At 35.3% G+C, this 20000-nt stretch overlaps 1 protein-coding gene and 1 long non-coding RNA gene across 2 annotated transcripts in view; one reads left to right on the forward strand and one right to left on the reverse strand.

The window, feature by feature from the left end:
* LOC118765091 overlaps window positions 1–9688 on the reverse strand; it is a 36448-nt gene extending 26760 nt beyond the window's left edge. Inside the window, exon 1 of the long non-coding RNA XR_005000940.1 lies at window positions 9678–9688. This is a non-coding gene — a long non-coding RNA (uncharacterized LOC118765091). The remainder of the gene's footprint in view (window positions 1–9677) is intronic.
* LOC115216819 (chitin synthase chs-2-like) overlaps window positions 5989–20000 on the forward strand; it is a 241378-nt gene continuing 227366 nt past the window's right edge. The window contains exon 1 of the mRNA XM_036506559.1: window positions 5989–6272. The gene's annotated coding sequence lies outside the window, so the exon portion shown is untranslated. The remainder of the gene's footprint in view (window positions 6273–20000) is intronic.

The raw sequence follows: 20000 nt of genomic DNA on the forward strand, positions 1-20000 counted from the left end.
TCCAGCTATGTAGGGAGAAGAGGACTCATTATGTTAAAAACTCCATTCAGAAGCCGATCAAGCATATAAGAGACATTTATTGTTATTGCTCTTCGTCATACGTGTGATGACTATGATTGCCATAGCAACAACAATGGTATTTGTAACCTTAATGAAAGCCGTGGTAGAAAGAGTGGCAATAATCATTATGGTAGTAGAGGTAATGGTTGGTGATGGTCCAAGCAGTCGTTACGGTGACGGTTCTGGTAGTAATACTGTTATTGTTGTTGTTGTCTATTCTAACTTAACATACCTTCCTTCAAAGGGCATTACAGTGGGGTTAACTCATCTAGGTCGTCCCACAGAACGCCCCATGTAGAGGTTTCGTTTGCGCATATAATAGGATCACAGGGCGCTGCTCCATATGGTCCCGCAGTTTCCATCCAACTAGGAATATTAGGGTCTCACCCATTGTCTTGTATTCAAGATCCTCTGCATGACATCCTGCTAGTTCAAAGCCAGGAATCTGATCTGTTAGGTCCTATCAATAACAAGATCCACGCCCAGCTGCCGACACTTATTTCGTTAAGGTTTTGTTTGTCTCCTACCGTTCGACCTGTCTGGCCTGGTAATACATGCCTGAAGATTTCCCTCCTACCAGCATAGCCCTCTGGGTCAATAGCTCACACAGGCACTTCACCGCAACAGAGTACATGTTGAAGTGGCTGTTCACTACACAGTAGTTCTTTCACCCTTTGACGGGTCTTATTTTTCGTCCCGCAGGGTGTTCAGCAATCACTCTCCTCACCAAGCAAGCTTGTTGGGGTTGCCAGTTTCCTCACCGACGACCCGACCATGCGACAGGTTGTACTGAGTTACATGTTACCAGTAGCTGGGTGGGGTATAAGGAAATATTATCTAATGATTCCTTCTCTTTTAAAGATTATTGGATATGATTTGAGAGAGATTCAGCTACTATTTCAAGCAGGTTGATGGAAATCTCATTAGAGATCTTCACATTAACTCGATGCTGATTGCGTTGCTGATAGCGGTGTCGATGGAGAAGTGTTGGCGATAGTTTGTATCAATATTGATGTGGATATAATGAAATAGCTATTGTCGTTCCAAATTCTAATTGGAAAGAGATGTTGTTTTATAAAGCATGCATTAATTAGAACAGGAGTGCGTTATTACATCAACGTTTATTTAAAATCAAAGATAACATAGAGTCTGTTAATTAGAGTCTTTACATGAAATAATTACGTTTGCGTGAGTTATGGTATTGTCTTAGAACATTCTAAAATAGAGTTAAACGCTATCACGTTTGAATACGTGTGCTTTAAATTGCAAAACACTGCAAAACACTACAGCTTAATCTTCTCGCTTTGGTTGTATTTATGTAGAGGTATGACGTGGAACGGTGTAGAATGACGTGGAATGGTGTAGCATACCATCGAGTTATGTTGCGTGGCACGGTGTGGTGATGTGTGATTTGCTGAGCAATAACTTTTAACGACGCCATCTTCAAACGAAATTGTAATTCCAACATGCAAATATCTAGGCAGGGAACCTTCATATTAATCAAGTGTACATTGTTACCACAGTACATTGGATATAAACTTGCATTTAAAATACTAACGTACATCAATGGCGTCTTTTTTTGGAGTCAAATGTTTATTGTATCAAACGAAGAGTGAAAAAATAAAGACGCCATCCTCGTCATAAAATATGTTGTCAATGTACAAACATGATGGCGTCTTCCCAGAAATTATGTGTATATTAGAGAGAATATGATAACAATGCAGTGAACGTTTATTACAAAACTGAATTCTTCCGCTGTGTAATCAAATATCTATAGAAATAGTAAAATAATGACTTCACTTGGAAAATATTCGTATAGCAAAATAATAATAATAATAATAACAATAATAATAATAATAATAATAATAATAATAATAATATAATAATAACAGAACGACTCTATCTGCCAAGAAAAGGGAGGCCGTGGTCTTTTGCAACTGGCAATAACAATGAAGATTGCTACAATTGGCCTAGACACCTACCTGAAAAACTCTGAGGACTGGATGTTAAAACTGTCTCAAAAAATGAAACAAAGAAAAGCATCATACTCAGTCACAAAACAGGCAAAGGAATATCTAAGTGAATTCCGAATACAACCATTTCGGAATTAGAGATAGACATACAAGAAACAAGCACAGAAAAAGCTAGGCGCATGAAAACCCGTGCCAAAACTGCGGCCTTAGATATTCTGAATAATAAATGGCAAGAAAAACCTCTCTACGGCAAATACCCAAAGAGAGCGAATAATGCAGATATCGACAAGCCCTGACCCATCAATGGCTAATGGCCTCTGCTTAAAATCTGAAAACAGAGGGGTTTATCATAGCAGCTCAAGATCAATGCCTACCAACAAGAACTACCAGGCCAACATATTAAAGATCAGAAGCAGTCCAACGTGTCGTGTATGCAAGCAACAAAATGAAACCATTGACCATGTGGTCTCCAAGTGCAGTCTTCTAGCGCCTACAGAGTATCTCAACAGGCACGATAGAGCTGCACAATATATTCACTTGGTAATCTGTAAAAACCTGGATTTGCCCCATGAAAAAAACTGGTGGGAACACAAACCACCCCCAGTGCTTGAAAATGACCACATCTCACTCCTCTGGAACTTCACCATTCAAACTGACAGGAAGATAGATGCAAATAGGCCAGACATCATATTGAAAGACTTCAAACAAGGAACATGCCTCCTCACTGATATGACTGTCCCAATCGATATAAACGTATCTGTCAGGACCTACCAAAAACTGAGCAAATATAAAGATCTTGAAATAGAAATCAGCAAAATGTGGAAGCTGAAGACTAAAACAATACCTGTTGTCATAGGTGCCCTGGGAATGATAGCAAAAGGGGCTGATAGCTACCTAACTCAGATACCAGGAAACCCCAAAATGGCAGAAGTTCAAAGATAGTGCTCATGGGAACTGCTCATATCCTACGCAAAATACTCTCTATGTAACCTCAAGGTTTAAAACAACCATAATTTTCGGTTTAAAAAAAAAATAAAAAAATAAAAAAAAACTTTTTTTTTTTTAGACATTCATTAGTACAAACATCCCCACCCCCAAATATATGGCACACTAGGCATAACAACAACATGAACTTCCAACCCTGTTGTCTCTTGAGGTCTCTGGGTGAGACTTGGAGCCAACTTGTACAAATATAAAGCAAAAGTCAAACATAGAATAATAATAATAATAATAATAATAATAATAATAATAATAATAATAATAATAATAATAATAATAATAATAATAATAATAATAATAAATAAAAGACAATAAATGTCTTGTCGTATTAGTGTCTTTTGTTGGATACGTTCAGAAAAGTTGTAGAATTTATTTAAGAACTGGTTTTAGAGTTCACCCTTCTAATGCAAGTAAGTTAGTTTCTCATTGTGATATTTACTTTTTGGCCTGTAACGTAACTTGCATTGTTTTGCAGCTGGCCAATTCGTTAAATTTGGCCTATTTCGTATCGATGAGACTAATTCAATCAGAGCTGACTGAAACTTGTCAGGAATTGGCTCCCTTAAGTAGCGAAATCATTAAATAACAAACTATCCTAACATTAATTTAACTAATGTTCTCATACAAATGGCGTCTTGTATGAATCCCTCAAATGATTTTATTTTTCTTCGCCAAACTGTCTCAAATAATGTACCTTGGCTTCATTATTTTTTATCATAAATTCGTTAAGTATTGTAAGTCTTTTCTCTTTTCTCTAATAATGAAATAATATCGGAACATATCTGGAGCTGTTCCACGTATCTAGAGAAATAATTTCGATAATATTTATTATTGTTTAATATTATTTTTTCTATTGAACTATTATGATGGTCACCACATTATGTATATATTGATATTAACGAAAGTTATGATACGTTACACAAGCTGTCGACATGCACTAAGCTTTATACAGATATCATTAAGGAATAAATACCTTCATTAAAATGTAGTGTGATGCACTGAATAGTTGAAGGAGGGGTTGATGCCCCTACCGGGCGAATGCATTTTCTGTACCATTTGCACATATGATTACTACTGACACGAATATTTAGCTGTTAACTGCGTATGGAATCCATGTACAGCTAGATCTAATCAATTGTAGGTCAAATTAGTTGTATAGGCTTAACTGAAACAGACTATGTTCATACGACAAAATAGTTTAACGAATTATAGCGAAACTATGCAAAACCAATCATTCTGAAGTAAATTATACATTGAGAGTTGGGGCCACACTCGCCTTGTTATAACTGAAGTAATGATACGGGTTCGTAAGTTCTTTATATTCTTCTCGAAGATTGTTAGCGTTTGTTTTTAATTAACGACTGTAATGAATACATTGACACTAATTATAGGGAATTCAATGTTTATGACAGTTGCCTGGTGTTGGCAGCATTAGAACATTGTGTAGCTTACTTATATACATTCATTGATATTACTCAAATTTAACTATATATAGCTGGAAATTTTGCGGCAATTATTCCGGTTATTAACGCATTCTGATTTCAAATCCCAGTAAGGTCGAATTCGCCTTTTATCCATCAGTTACCAAAAAATAAGAAGACAATTAAGTGCCGAGATACGTTCTTCATTTTGTTTTGCTCTCTTTCTCACTCTCTCTCTCTCTTTCTCTTTCTCTCTCTCTCTATCTCTTTCTCTCTCTCTCTATCTCTTTCTCTCTCTCTCTATGTCTCTCTCTCTATGTCTCTCTCTCTATGTCTCTCCCTCTCTGCTTCTCTCACTTTTTCTGTTTTACTCTCCCTCTATCTCTCTGTCTCTCTCTGCTCTACTCACTGTTTCTTTTTTACTCTCCCTTTGTCTCTCTCTCTCTCCTTTACTGTTTCTCTTACTCTCTCTCTCTCTTCTACTTTCTCTTTCACTATCTTCCCTCTCTCTCTCTCTCTCTTACTTTTCTCTTTCTCCTTCCCCCTTCTCTCTCTACTTTAATCACTTTCCCTCTGTTACTCAATCACTCTTTTACGTACACCCTCTGTCTCTCTTTTTAGTTTCTCCCTCTTCCTCTCTTTCCTTCTCTATCTTCCTCTGTCACTCTCTCTCTTTCTCTCTCTCCCTTTTTCTTTTCTTCTTTATATCAGAATTTTCCACATTTAACTGTGATACGGTCGCGGAAAAATGTCCCTTTTCTTCAAAAACCAAACACAAAAGGGATTTTTGTTGTTGTTGTTAAGAAAGGGTTGGCAAACACGCTTCATCTACCAAGCAAATACAAAAAAAATAGTTATTCAAAGATATCGGAAAACACGACGAGCATGGACGGAGTGATGAGTTGCACAGCATGAAACTGGAAGTAAAAAAAACCAGAGAAATATAAATAAATATATAAATAAATAAATAAATAAATAAATAAATAAATAAATAAATAAACACCTCATCCTTTGCATCGTTCTTGTCCATAGCAAAATCTGTGGCTTTATGCCTAAGTTAGCAATCATTATATGTACCGTAAATTATTCACTGAAATTATCAGTTGTGTGTTTGGATTCGTGGAGGACGAAAATTAATTATTTTATTTTATTTTCGACATTCATCCATATTTGATGAGTGAGAAACTCCCATCGTTACCTCTTCGCCTGTTTAGCAAAAAGGGTTGAGCGTGTGGGTTGCGAGTCCTCCTATTAATATTGATAAAAAAAACTTAATGGATTAGATCACTACAGGTTAGTTAATATTCCAGCGAAAAACAAAGCAAAATAACACGAAAGAAAAAGCAGTCGGGCGTGATATTCTATAACTTTTGCAGCATTTTGCTGTTTAACCATTTATAACGAAAATAGCGTGCTGCGCTACCATATTTATCTGTGTGTGTGCGTGTGTGTATGTGTGTGTGTGTGTGTGGTGTGTGTGTGTTGTGTGTGTGTGTGTGTGTGTGTGTGTATGTGTGTGTGTGTGTGTGTGTGTGTGTGTGGTGTGCAAGCGTGCGTGAGATAGAGATAGAATGACTGATAAAAGGTGAGATTGTAAGCGAGAGATGGAGCGAGAGAGACAAAATGTATTCCGCTAAAACAAGAAAACAAAGTAATCCGGTTAACTTATCAAAAGATCTTGTATGTTTGTAATAAATTATCATTTATTATTTTTTTGTAGACAGGCATGGTTAAGAAGCTCATTTCGCATCCACATGGTTTCTGGTTCAGTCCCACTGCGTGACGTCTTCTATTCAAGCCCGTGGCCGACCAATGTGTAGTGAGTAAATATGCGTAGGTTCACGCGTCTCTAACGTTTATTTCACATCTACACTTTCTTATATCTACATAATTATATTCTGAGGTTAGTATACAATAACGTCAGTTCATTGTTTCGAATGCACAAACTGTAAGAGCTACTTTAAGACGCTGCAATATACTTCTGACGGTGACTAAAGCAATTAAAGTTTTTGAAACCTGTCTCTGTTTTCCTTGGGTATCTCAGTTTCAAAAGTATTTCGAACCCTAGACTAGGTTTCGCTTGAGTGTTGCAGCGAGGATTAAATTACTATTTACCAACAAAAGGCTTCCTTCGCTGGTCTCTTGACAACCACAAACACCTTTAACTTTTCTAAGTTGCTATGGTTATCTCCACAATGACCAGATATGCATGAAACCGCCAAGCCAATAACATTCACAGCCCGCTATGTGTTCACTCACATGTTTCTCATGGGACTTTATCCGTAGCGGAAGGTCTTCTCATATACGAGTCCATTCGAACGAGGTGAATATAACTTATGCGGATATACTTTATTCAGTGTTGCTTCGAGCAGTATTATTCATTTACTTTTGGCTTGACCAAGCTTTACATACATCAGCTTAACGCATGCTGTTTTGATAAGAATAATTTCATTCTTATCGAGTTCTATGAATGACAGACTTAGTGTTCGTAGCTGACAATGTGAAGAAACGCAGAAATACTAGAGCTATGCTATTGAATGACGTCATTTACAGCCCATTTTGTGTTTTCAGACAAGTTTAAGATGAGGATTTTTTCTGGGCTTATCTTCGCAGCGGAATATCTTCTCACGTCCGAGTGCACTTGAGCATATTATATATATATTATATATATATATATATATATATATATATATACATACACACACACACACACACACACACCATATATATATATATATATATATATATATATATATATAATATATATATATATATATGCAGATGTATATATATATATTAAAAAAATATATAGAAAATAGTAAAAAGTGAAAAAAACTACAGAAGGCTTGTTTTAAAAGGTTAAAAAATATATATTTGAGTCAATATGTCTGAAGAATATTATAAATTTTTTTTCTTACAATGACATAGTTTAGAAGAAAGACCGGTTTCGCGTTTAGCTTTTCAAATTTCTTACGTCGTTATGTTTATGTTGATGAGATGAGTTATCGTTATGTTTATGTTGAAAAGAGTTCTAAATAAGGGGAGGTAATAAGTGATTTCTTCCGGTGTAAGGGAGATAATCGCTTAAAATTTTTTGCCTTTCCCTTGGTGTGAATTTCTCTGTATCAGTATGTTGAAATTGTTAAGTCTGGGCTTGTACTTTTCAATGAAGAATGTTTTCTTGTTTAGTCTAATTTAGATTTGATCTTGAATTTCTGTCCATCTTTGAAGAGGAATTCTGATCCTTCTAGCAGGTTTGGACATGTTGCACAGTTCGATCTACCACATTTTTTTAGGGACAGAAATTCAAGATCAAATCTAACTTTACTTGTGCCTCTGAAAACATAATTTATGTCATAAAATGCTCGGGTTGCCACCAAGACTACGTGGGATCCACGGGACTATCACTCAGACGTAGATGCACACTGCATCGACAACAGATTGCATTCCCAGAATACAGAATGATACCTTTTAGTGAGCACATTGAGAAATGCGCAAAGCAACTACAACCACAATTTTTAATCTTTCCATTTTACCAATGTGCTATCGGATCATCAACACAGATTAGACTAAACAAGGAAACATTCTTCATTGAAAAGTACAAGCCCAGACTTAACCATTCCAACATACTGATACAGAGAATTCACACCAAGGGAAAGGCAAACAATTTTAAGCGATTATCTCCCTTACACCGGAAGAAATCACTTTTACCTCCCCTTATTTAGAACTCTTTTCAACAAACATAACGATAACTCATCTCAACATAACATAACGACGTAAGAAATTTGAAAAGCTAAACGCGAAACCGGTCTTTCTTCTAAACTATGTCATTGTAAGAAAAAAATTTATAATATTCTTCAGACATATTGACTCAAATATATTTTTTTTAACCTTTTAAAACAAGCCTTCTGTAGTTTTTTCACTTTTTACTATTTTCTATATATTCAACCACGTGCTTTCACAAACCAACTTTCTTATCTCTCTCTCTCTCTCTCTCTCTATATATATATATATATATATATATATAATTATAATTTAAGGTATCCGAGAGAAACCACCATGCTGAAAATAGCAGTCAAAAACTGACTCTAAAGCCACATGAAATGTTCATATATAGCACTAGGAGGGAAGACAAAGAGACAAAATAAACTAGCAAAAAATTACTGGATAATTCCAGATCCTGGATTTCTGGCTTTGCATAAGAGATGCTCTGCCTTCGTCAGCGGAATATACTCAGATAGCACATAAATACAAATATATTTATATATATATATATATATATATATATATATATATATATATATATTATATATATATATATATATATACAACATACGATATACTTACATATACGAACGTCTATACATACATATTATGCACGTATGTACCCGCCTTAAAGCTCCTCGTGCGATATGGTGGTCGGAATAAACACTGCAGTGAATAAATATATATATGTATAGACGTTCGTATATGTAAGTGTATCGTATGTTGGATTTTTGAACCATATGCAGTTCATCTAACAGGCTTGTAAAGTTTCCATCAACCCAGTCTCACCCAAAAGCTTTGAGTTAATTCGTGACCACGGTAATGGCACTTACCCGTGACGGCAAGTAGTGCAATCGAATATGGGACCGCACAGCTGCGAACCGAACTGTTTAATTCTCAACCATGTCTCTGATCATAATTTGTTCTTATGTGCTTATTACCTTATTCGCGGTATGGTTTAATTTAAGTCTAAGACCACAAATCCTATCAATGAGAGCAAGCAAAGTTCAGGTTGATTAGTGGAATGCAACAGAAAATGTAGAATGCTGCTTTGTTCCTTTTTGTATTTGTGGCAATTGCATGTAAGAATTGTTTACTTATTACCATATTTGATGGCTTAGAAGACGCGACGCGATTTTCCCAAATTAAAAATGTCTTCAAACAATCGCACTGGGCCCTTTCTACGACTTTGATCACCCCACCTTCCGCATACCAATTTTAATCCAGAGGGCCTATTTTACTTAACCTGACTAGATAACAATAATGGAATATTATTGGAATAACTGTACTCCGATATTGTATTAAATGGTATGATGGTAGTCTCTCGTTGTCCGAGAAAAAACGATTCTGCAGTTTCTTGCTGAACAAGCAGCATTAATGATTTGATTTTAGTGATCAGTGTAGTATTGTACTCACTCCCTATACGAAATCAACGTTTCCTAAACACATGTCTGTGTACCACACATCAAGTGTCGAAGTGATCGCCGAGCAACATGAGACGGACTGATTTGCTCAAGAATACACAGAACGAACCACCTGATCCAGGAATTGATGCTACAATCTCGTGATTGTGAGTGTAACGCACTAACTCCTAGGCCATGCACACATTCGACAGAATACTTTAAATATTGGATTCAAATGTTGGCACAAGACCAGAAAATTGTGGGGAGCGAATAAGTCGATTACATGGACTCCAGAGTTCAACTGGTACTTATTTTATCGACCCCGAAAGTATGAAAGGCAAAGCTGACCGCCGTCAGAATTTGAACTCGGAACGTAAAGATGGAAGAAATGCTGCTAATCATTTTGCCCGGCGTGCTAACGATTTTGTCAGATCGCCGCCTAAATAACTTTAAACATTAGAGATTTTAATGTACAAAAATAGATTCGTTGTTGAGATTAGGATGTATTTAATATGCCCATGCATTTTTATGCCATCAAATACGTTATATTTCACAGTAATGTTTCATGGTTCATATCGTTGTTTCTATAATTTCAAAATCTTATTTAAAAACATCAGAACTTCTTAGCATGTTACAAGGTGCAGGGGTTCGTAGTATGTTTGAAATTTTCCAAATTTTCTTAAATATTTTGAGAAATACAATGTAGTCTCAATTCTTTATGAAATAAGGAATAAGAACTAACCACTCTTCCTCGTTTTGATGTAACCTTAAAGCTTTAAAGTAATAAGATATAACTTATTACAAACATTTAAATCTTCTAACTTGATTTTAAAATCTCAGTTTATAAGTTTATAACCACTTTAAACATTGAAACACAACAATTTATGCGTAAACTTTCCTTGTGGTGCGGACCAGGTACATTACTCTGCCGTCACATTGTGTTTATGTTGGAGAATAGAAATCTAATATTAACCAATAAACAGCGCAGTTTTCCTCTAACAACATATGCAGCAGCTATGGATTTCTTCGATGTTGCTGTACTTATTAGAGTCATTTCCTTGTTTGCTTGAATGCGTCGGTGTCTGCTTTGCTGTCTCCCATTCTGCTCCTGTAATTTTGTTATATTTCAGCTTTCGGATATTTCTCTTTCTCAGGCAACTATTTGATTATATGTTACTTATTATGCAACTAATACATCTGCTCTGTCTCTCTCTCTCTCTGTTCGTGCGTGCGCATGTGTGTGTATGAGTGTGCCCATGTATATCCATGTAAACACACATACATACATATATAACATATATATATATATATATATATATATATATATACTATATAAACATATATATATATATATATTATATATTTTTTTTATGTATATATGCTGTATATAGATACATGAATATTATATATACACATGTAATTTTATTCTTTCATTCTATTACTAGTTTCAGTCATTTTGACTGCGGCCATGCTTCAGCAATTCCGTTAGTCGAACAAATCGACCCCAGGACTTATTCTCTGTATACCAGTACTTATTCTATTGCTCTCTTTTGCCGAACCACCAACTTACGGAGACGTAAACACACCAACATCGGTTGTCAAGGGATGGCGGCGAGACAAACACAGACACACAAACATACATACATACACACATACACACACATATATATGCATACATATGTATATATATATCAAAAAGATATGTTATAATAGTATTCCACATATACAAAAACAACCATACCAACAATCTAACATACATCCATCATCAGCTGCCCCTCGGATATCATTATGGCTTATACATATATACAACTTAGTCGACCAGAAGCTATAGTAGAAGACAATTACTCAAGATGCCATGCCGTGGGACTGAACCTGGACCCATGTGGTTGGTAAGCATGCTACTTACCACTCAGCCATATTAATACACACGCACACACGCAGATATATATATATATATATATATATATGTGCATATATATATTCTACACACACACACATACATACATATATTATATATATATATATATATATCTATATATATATATATATAATATATATATACATATATATACATATACATATATATATATATATATATCTATATATATATATATATATATATAATATATATATATATATATATTATATTATATATATATATATATATTACAGTCTTACAGAATATATGAGAAACGGAATCTATTACGTAGGAAGAAATGTAATAGAATTTACTGCCGCACGTTATTTCATGGAAAGTGAATATTTTCAGTCATAACATTAAACGTAATATCGTTGGGTACAACAGCAAAAATTAAATAATGCACGCACAAGTGTAGAGAATAAATTCTTTTCGCTTTAATTGGTTAAGATGCTTGTTTTTTGTTTTTTTCCTAAATATAATTAAATCCTGGGGTCGATATGATCGACTTCACACCCCCATCCAATTTGAAGTCATGTGCCAAAGTCAGAAATCGATATTGAATCAGTGGATTGGTTTCAAACGTTAGCGAAGCTGACAAAGTGTCTTGCAGCGTTTAGTTACACTCCTTTCTTCGGAGTTCAGCTTTGTCTTTCATCCTTCAAGAGTCGATCAAATAACTACCCGTCAAATATACAGATCGATATATTCTACGATACATCCGTCGCGATATATGCTAGGCATGTTCGCCAAAATCGATAATGGATCGCAAGAAAAATGAGATTTTTCAAAGGCAGGAGATTAAAAAAATTGGCAGAGCGGTACACAATACCTGCATAGATCGACATCACCTGTCATCCTTCCGGCGTCAGTAAACTAAGGACCCAGCCAAGTATTGGGGCCGAGCTAGTCAAGTCCCTGCTGGCCTTATTATCCCAAACTTTGAAACCAAAAGCTCGAAACCATTATATTCATGAAGGTGGCGAGCTGACAGAATCATCTACGCGCCGGATAAAATGTGTAACGGTATTTCGTCCGTATTTACGGACTGGGTTCAAATTTCGTCAAGTTTGACTTTGCCCTTCATCTTTTGGAGTCAATAAAATAAGTACCATTTGAGCACTGGGGAGTCGATGAAATTGACTGTCGCTCTCCCAACAAATATCAAGCATTGTGTCTAGTAGTAGTAGTACTAGTAGTAGTAGTAGTAGTAGTAGTAGTAGTAGTAGTAGTAGTAGTAGTAGTAGTAGTAGTAGCAGCAGCAGCAGCAGTAAGGAATTCACCTTTCAACCTAAGTTGAAAGATTTGGGGTTTTTCCTTTTTGCATCTGGGAACATAAATATTTGATAAGTTCCCAAATACTACAAACCAAGACTACAAACCTAGACTACAAACCAAGACTTCAGACCTAGATTACAAACAAAGACTACAAACCAAGACTACAAACCGAGTCTACAAACCATGTCTACAAACCAAGACTACAAACCAAGACTACGAACCAAGACTACAAACCTAGACTTCAAACCAAGACTACAAACCAAGGTTTCAAACCTGGACTACAAACCAAGATTTCAAACCTAGACTACAAACGAAGACAACTACTAAACAGGCTAATTACTAGTTGAAGCCTGTACATTCTTAATTTTAAGATAATAAACTTCCAGCCTTTAACTAATGTGTCTCTGAAATTTTAGTGCATTCTGGTTATTTATAATTTTCAGGTTGTATCCTTTTAACCTCATTCACATACTTATAACAATTTCTATCCTATTAATGATTCTCTTGATAAACTTTATAATCCTTAGATTTTATTCCTCTCTTTGTCCATGAATAGCTTCCAACATTTGCCTGTGTTGTGTATTATAGATTAGTTATTTTAACGCATTTCACTGACTTTTTCTTTTGCTCACACTCTTTACTAAGCAAAATTCATTACTGCATAATCAGCTTGTGTCCTACTCTTTTACTTTAAGCCATTCAACTACGGCGGCTCTGCAGGGGTCAGTTTTGAAGGATCTGATGGAACAAATTGCACCCATAACTTATTTTAAAATCTGCATATTTTATTGTTGTTCTGCAATGAAACGCTAACTTTGCAGCAACGACAGACATACATACATACATACAGACAGACAGACATATAGATAGATAGATAGATAGATAGATAGATAGATAGATAGATAGATAGATAGATAGATAGATAGATAGATAGATAGATAGATAGATGACGGGTTTTCAAAATTTCCGTCTGCCTCATACAGTCACAAGACATCGTATCAGCTAGGGATTCGCACCAAGGTGCCGTGCAGTAGGGCTGAAACCAAAATCCTGTGATTGCTAAGCGAGTTTCTTAACTACACAGTTATGCTAGCGCATACACTCATACCTTTAAATTAGACCATTTTATATTACCTTAATACATTCTTTTTTAAACTTCACAACCTCGTATTTTATAATTTCCTCATATAATCCTGTTTTCTTCTTCACTTTAACCCTTTCAATTTTTATTAGGAATTTTCAAATTTTTTCATTTATTTTCCAATTTATCTTTCTATAAACATGAGGAGCCAACAAACATGTTTATTACCCAATTTTATTACTTAAATTCTATTAAAATTGTTAATAAAGCTTATATATTTCTTCAATCTAATTTAAATTAATTTAACTAAATTTATCTAAATTAATTCTTTTATTATCTAGTGATTTATTAAATGCAAAATCTAATTTAAGTTACACGCCTTTTGAATGTTATGAAGCGCTTTTAACAAACATGTCTTTAATATATACGCTAATTCCTCAATTGCTTGTTCGTTTAAAATTTCTCAACAGTTTCAAATTACAGTATTGTCTTTGTTCTTTCTGCTTCTTTTTCCTCTGCATTTTCACCTGCTTTCACATGCCTTTACATCACTTCCTCTCGTTCTGTTAAATTAGAAACATTAATTTCTAATCTCTTATTTTTCTTGATATACGTGCTTGCTTTATTAGATAATCCATTATTAAACAAACTATCTCAGTTTTATCATACAACCATCATTTCATTTATCTTTTACTCTAGTTTAAAATGTATTTAAAAAACCGTTTCTTCTTTTACAAAATTAAAACATCAATTTACCAACTTAATGTCTAATGTGTTTTTAACTGAATCAACTATATATGAGTTAGTGTATACCTGTACACTTACCTGTGTGTGTGTGAGTGTTTGTGTGAGTATATATATTATATGTATATATATATATATACATATAAATGTATGTTTGAATATATATATATTTATATATATATATATATATATTATATATAGATCAGAGAGAGAGAGAGAGAGAGAGATAGAAAGACAGAGAGAGAAATAGATAGATAGATAGATAGATAGATAGATAGATAGATAGATTAGATAGATAGATAGATAGAGGTGGATAGATAGACGGATATAAATATATGGCTATACGTAAACATACACATATATCTTCCTTAATGGATATGCGTATATATGTATATGTGTAAATATTAAGTTTTATATGCATATATAACTTACTTTGAAAAGGATGCTTGGCGTTCGATCATATAATAATATAAGTAATATATAAATATATGCATATATACATACATGTATGTGCATACCCACATACATATGTATGTATGGGTACAGGACATAAAAAAAACGTTGAACACAATAGGAAGCGAAAACATAAAACAAAAACATAGAAACGAACTTTTTTTTCAAACAACGAAAAAAACAGAGAAACGAGAAATACAACATAAATAATATTCCCCTTCTTCAGTTGTCCCTGTTTCATCTACTCCACGTTTCGAAACGCGGAGTAGATAGAGAAGAGAGACTGTACACAGTTATGGAAATTAGCTACCCAGCGGATGTTAACACGAAGCTGAAGATCAGTGAAAATGAGAACACCTATGCTGAACTATTGAGAAATCTGCAGTTATTCTATCCAGATTACAAGTTCAGGTTTATACCTGTAATTATTGGGGCCCTGGGATATGTAACACACTACCTAAATAACAATCTTGAGAAATTAGGCTTCTCAAAACCAGAAAGGATAAAGCTAATTCGAAGACTACAGATCCAAGTCATCACTGGGACTGTAAAAATCTGTAAAGCTTTCCAGAAGTTTATCATTTAAATATATATGAGCATGTCTAGATATGTAACTATATGCATGAGAATACATAAAACATATAAATCTGCACATACATACATACATATAATAATACATACATACATACCCTGATGTTGATGTTCAAATTCGAAAGAAGGAGCTTTTTTTCTCATTTGACAAGAAATCTTGAAATAAACTAAATAATGACATACATACATATATACATATATACATACATACAGACATATATATATAATCATAAAATTGATGCTGACTTCAATATAAGATTCTAGTCAGCGTCACCATTCTGAGTGGTGTCTATGACGAGTCGTTAACTTTTCCTTGTAATAGAATTCTACCGGAAATCTCCAGTAAACTCGTATCGAAAGACTTTTTTGAAATAGTAAACTGTAGTTATTTTGATCGTAATAACATTTGCATCTTCTACTTCTTCATCATCTTCTTCTATTTCTCATGATTATTTCTAAGATTATTATTGTTGCTGTTGTTGGTGACGGTGGTGTTGTTGTTGCGGATGTCGGTGGTATTGTTTGTGTTATTGTTATTTTTGTTAATGTGTTTGTAAGAACAATTTTGCAAAGCTCGTGACTTGTTGCTTGAATTTGGGTGTTTTCAACATCATTATTTTATATTTTTGTTGTACAATCTTGTTGTTAAGCCAACCACCGTCATCTGAGGTTAGTTGGCTTCATTAGATTTTCGTTGGAATTTTTCTTGTATTTTATAAAATTTTCCAATTTTTTTAAAGAAAATAATAAGAAAATATAGCATCGAATTTTTTTGGCAAATACTCAGGTAAGTGAAACCAGAGACAGGGAAAAATGTTTTGATGTTGACTTCTCAGCTTTACAACAAAGCACCACCATCTTCCCCCACGACCGAAACCGACAGAGACAACATAAACAACGAAAACAAGCCAAATACAAAGAACAAGAGCAACAAAATGAAGGTAAAAATAAAAGGAGAACGCAGAGGACAAAAACGCAGTAAACGCCAATGCAAAAACTGGAAATATAACAACGCACAAATCGAGCATTCGTTGGTTCGTTGACGCAGCCCGGCAAATAGATTAAGAAAACATTATTTTGCCTTTGGAAAAAGTTTTTAAAATGTGAAATATATTCTCATGATGTGTAGACGAAACGTTGCGCGCAACATCCCGGAGTCCAACTGGCCACAAACCAATATTAGAAATATGGTAAATACCCAAATGTAGGAAAATAAGCAGTCATTACAGCAGGAAATTAAAAAGTACCTCAGGCCAATCTGGGGTACCAAAACAAATGTCTCCAGAAGACAAAAAAAGCACGACACAGTGGCGGTAAGATTCTCAGCATTCGAATCCAGGAAACACTATATGTAAGAACGCTAAGCAGTGACTAAACTACCTTGGCCGTGATTTAGTTCAATACAGAGTGTCAAGATGCTGTCAGAAATAATCATCAGCTAGTTGGTGGACGCTGCCCTTTTTTAGAATAAAACAAGATTTTGCAGGTTCAGAGGCTACAGAGACTAAATAGGTTTGACGAAGGGTTGGATCGATTGGTCAAAACGCGTCACGGAAGCATGAAAGACATCCTGGACTTGATCGCGTTGCCGTATGATACAAAGCTTTACGTTGACGTTGAGAACAAAAGGCTGCGGTTACACTTTGTTGGTGGCACAAAATACTTGTAGGTTTACTGTCCACAACAAAGAAGGAGAGACGAAGGATCACCATTTCTACCGACACTATCCCTACAACAGTAACAACACCAACAGCAAAACAGAAGCCGCATCAACAGCAGCAAGTGGTCACATCAACAACAATAACAGCAATGGCTGCAAGAGAAAAAGCCAGCAGCTGCGAAAGCAGCAGCAACAGCACAAGCGATGAAAGTGGTGGCAGCACCTATGGCAACAACAACATTAGTGGAAGCAATGACGATAAAACAATGAAAAATACAGCACCATCAACAATAACATCATAGACTGTGGCGACAACAACAGCAAGCGAAAATCTCAAAACAGCAACAATATATCAACAACAGAAAATATAACAAACTTCCACAAGACTTTCTCTTCCCTAGTACACATGACAATGAAAGGACATGCAAGGAAGGTAACGCAGAGGACACTAAATGCCAAAAAGTTACAAGTTAAAACCGAAGCAGAAACAAAAATACTCCAACCAAAAACATAGACGATACGAACAAATGGGGATGCTTTCAGGCTACGATGCACCAAAGCTACGTGCAACACCAGTTGCGTCAGTTATAAAAGAAAATTATTATTCCCCACTCCCATCAATACCACCAATACAAGCACAAGCAGAAAATAATTTACGTATAAAAAAACAGTCAGAGGAGATCTGCCAACGCGAACAAAAAGGAAATCGTTAACCACACAAGCGTAAACACACAAGCAATGAAATACTAACGGATCACACAGACCAAAATACAAACGTCAAACAATACTTACATCACATTAAAACAATTCATTCTACCACGCAGGAGAACCCTTCAAATTTCACAACGTACATACAATATCTTAAAAAGTAAATACGCTAAAGAAGACTTCAAGAGATGTATAAACAAAAGACTGTACACAAAATTGCTTGTGTAAACAGTCAAACCTAACAGGTGGGACAGATCAACTATCCCACCAAAGGAATAAAGTGATCCTTTTTCTCATTTCCCTCTTCTCTTTCTAAATATGACTGCGTTCGGACAAAACAGTGTGAATGTAAGTGGACTGGGGGGGTCACCTTCTCTCTCCTCAACGACCTCAAGGCACTAGCTATATTGTGGTGGCTATCAGCGAGAACAGAAATTGCAAGCCACGAAACCTCATACTTATTTCCGATAGATACGAATACTTATCTCCAACGCTAGTGGAGTTGCTGTGTTGTTTCGTAAAGGGTTGAATTTTACCATACGGGTAGTATTCTTGGACACATAAGATAAGTTGATGGTCGTTGATATGAGAAGAGGTATCTTTAGTCAAGAAAGATTTCAAAATTTGGGCCAGTGAGTTAGGAAAGAAATTAGTGCTTGTAGCAGATTGTCTGACTGGCGAAGTGCAAGCATGTGCCGTCTTCCATATATTTATCCACACCAACTCATGCGAAGCACAACAGAGAGGGAAGTAAGAAACCGGATAAAGATCAACCTAGATCAAACACAAGCATTCGATAGGGTCGACCACCAAAATTTGGCATTTGTTTTCAGTGTGGTTGGTTTCAGTCACGTCTTCTGCGATTGGACTGCCGCCATGTACAGCTACCTCTATTCAGTGGTTCGGGCGAATTTTGATGTAATAGAACCATTCTGATCCCTTCTGACTCTACAGTCACTATTACGGAAACTGCAGACTTTGGGGAGTTTAATACGTCACGCAAACTAGGACATAGGAAAATTGCATCGACATATATGAACGGGTTCACCGTCATAATGTGCGAAATCTTTTTCCCGACAAAAAAATAACCCGGATGTATCCAAACCTATCAAAACCTATCCAAACTTGATGCACTGCCATATGTTCCTTAAGTCTTTCAGAGGCGAGATAGACAGGCCAAAAACAAACAAAAATAATAAAACTCTAGAAGCGCAAATATATATAACAAAAAATGTTTACTCTTGCTATTTCATCGACTTACCTTTGGCACAAAATGAATCCAAATATAAGGGTAGCTTCTGATTGGCTGATAGGTGATGTTGTACGTTTTCTGAACCCTCGACCATGCAGCGAAAGAAATTTTAATTTTCGCTACGAATTATGTACCACTGATCATCAAACAAATAAGTGGTACTTTATTTGTACCACCTACCTTGAAAGAGTTAAACAGCGTTTACTTTGGTCTGAGAGTATACGTTTTAATTTATGTATTTTCGTCAACAAGCAACTACAGAGAATAGCTTTCTTTTTTGTTTGGTCCCCAAAGGTTTTGCGGTATACAGAATGCCATTTACCTCTGTGCTATTATATCGATGTGCTTCTCTGCATCTCATAAGTATTCATGTTTATTGTCTAGTGAGGTGAGATCGACGAATTTGTTATTTTGGCTGAAGATTCTGCTGTTGTTTGTATCATGGTTGTTGCTACCATTACTGCTTCTTATTCTGGCGGTGGCAGTTGCGGTGGTGGCTTTGTTTGTACTGCTACAGTTGGCCCTATACCATTTGCTGCTACTGTTGCTGGTGATTTTGCTAGGAACATTGATTGACATTTCACTATTTTGCTGCTGCAACTGTTGTTCCGTTCGATATTTAAGAGATGAGGAATTACGTACATTATTTACATTATTTATATTTGACGGATATTTCTCCTCATCTTTGTTGTTA

The sequence above is a fragment of the Octopus sinensis genome, linkage group LG10 (assembly GCF_006345805.1).
Source record: "Octopus sinensis linkage group LG10, ASM634580v1, whole genome shotgun sequence".
Lineage (NCBI taxonomy): Eukaryota > Metazoa > Mollusca > Cephalopoda > Octopoda > Octopodidae > Octopus > Octopus sinensis.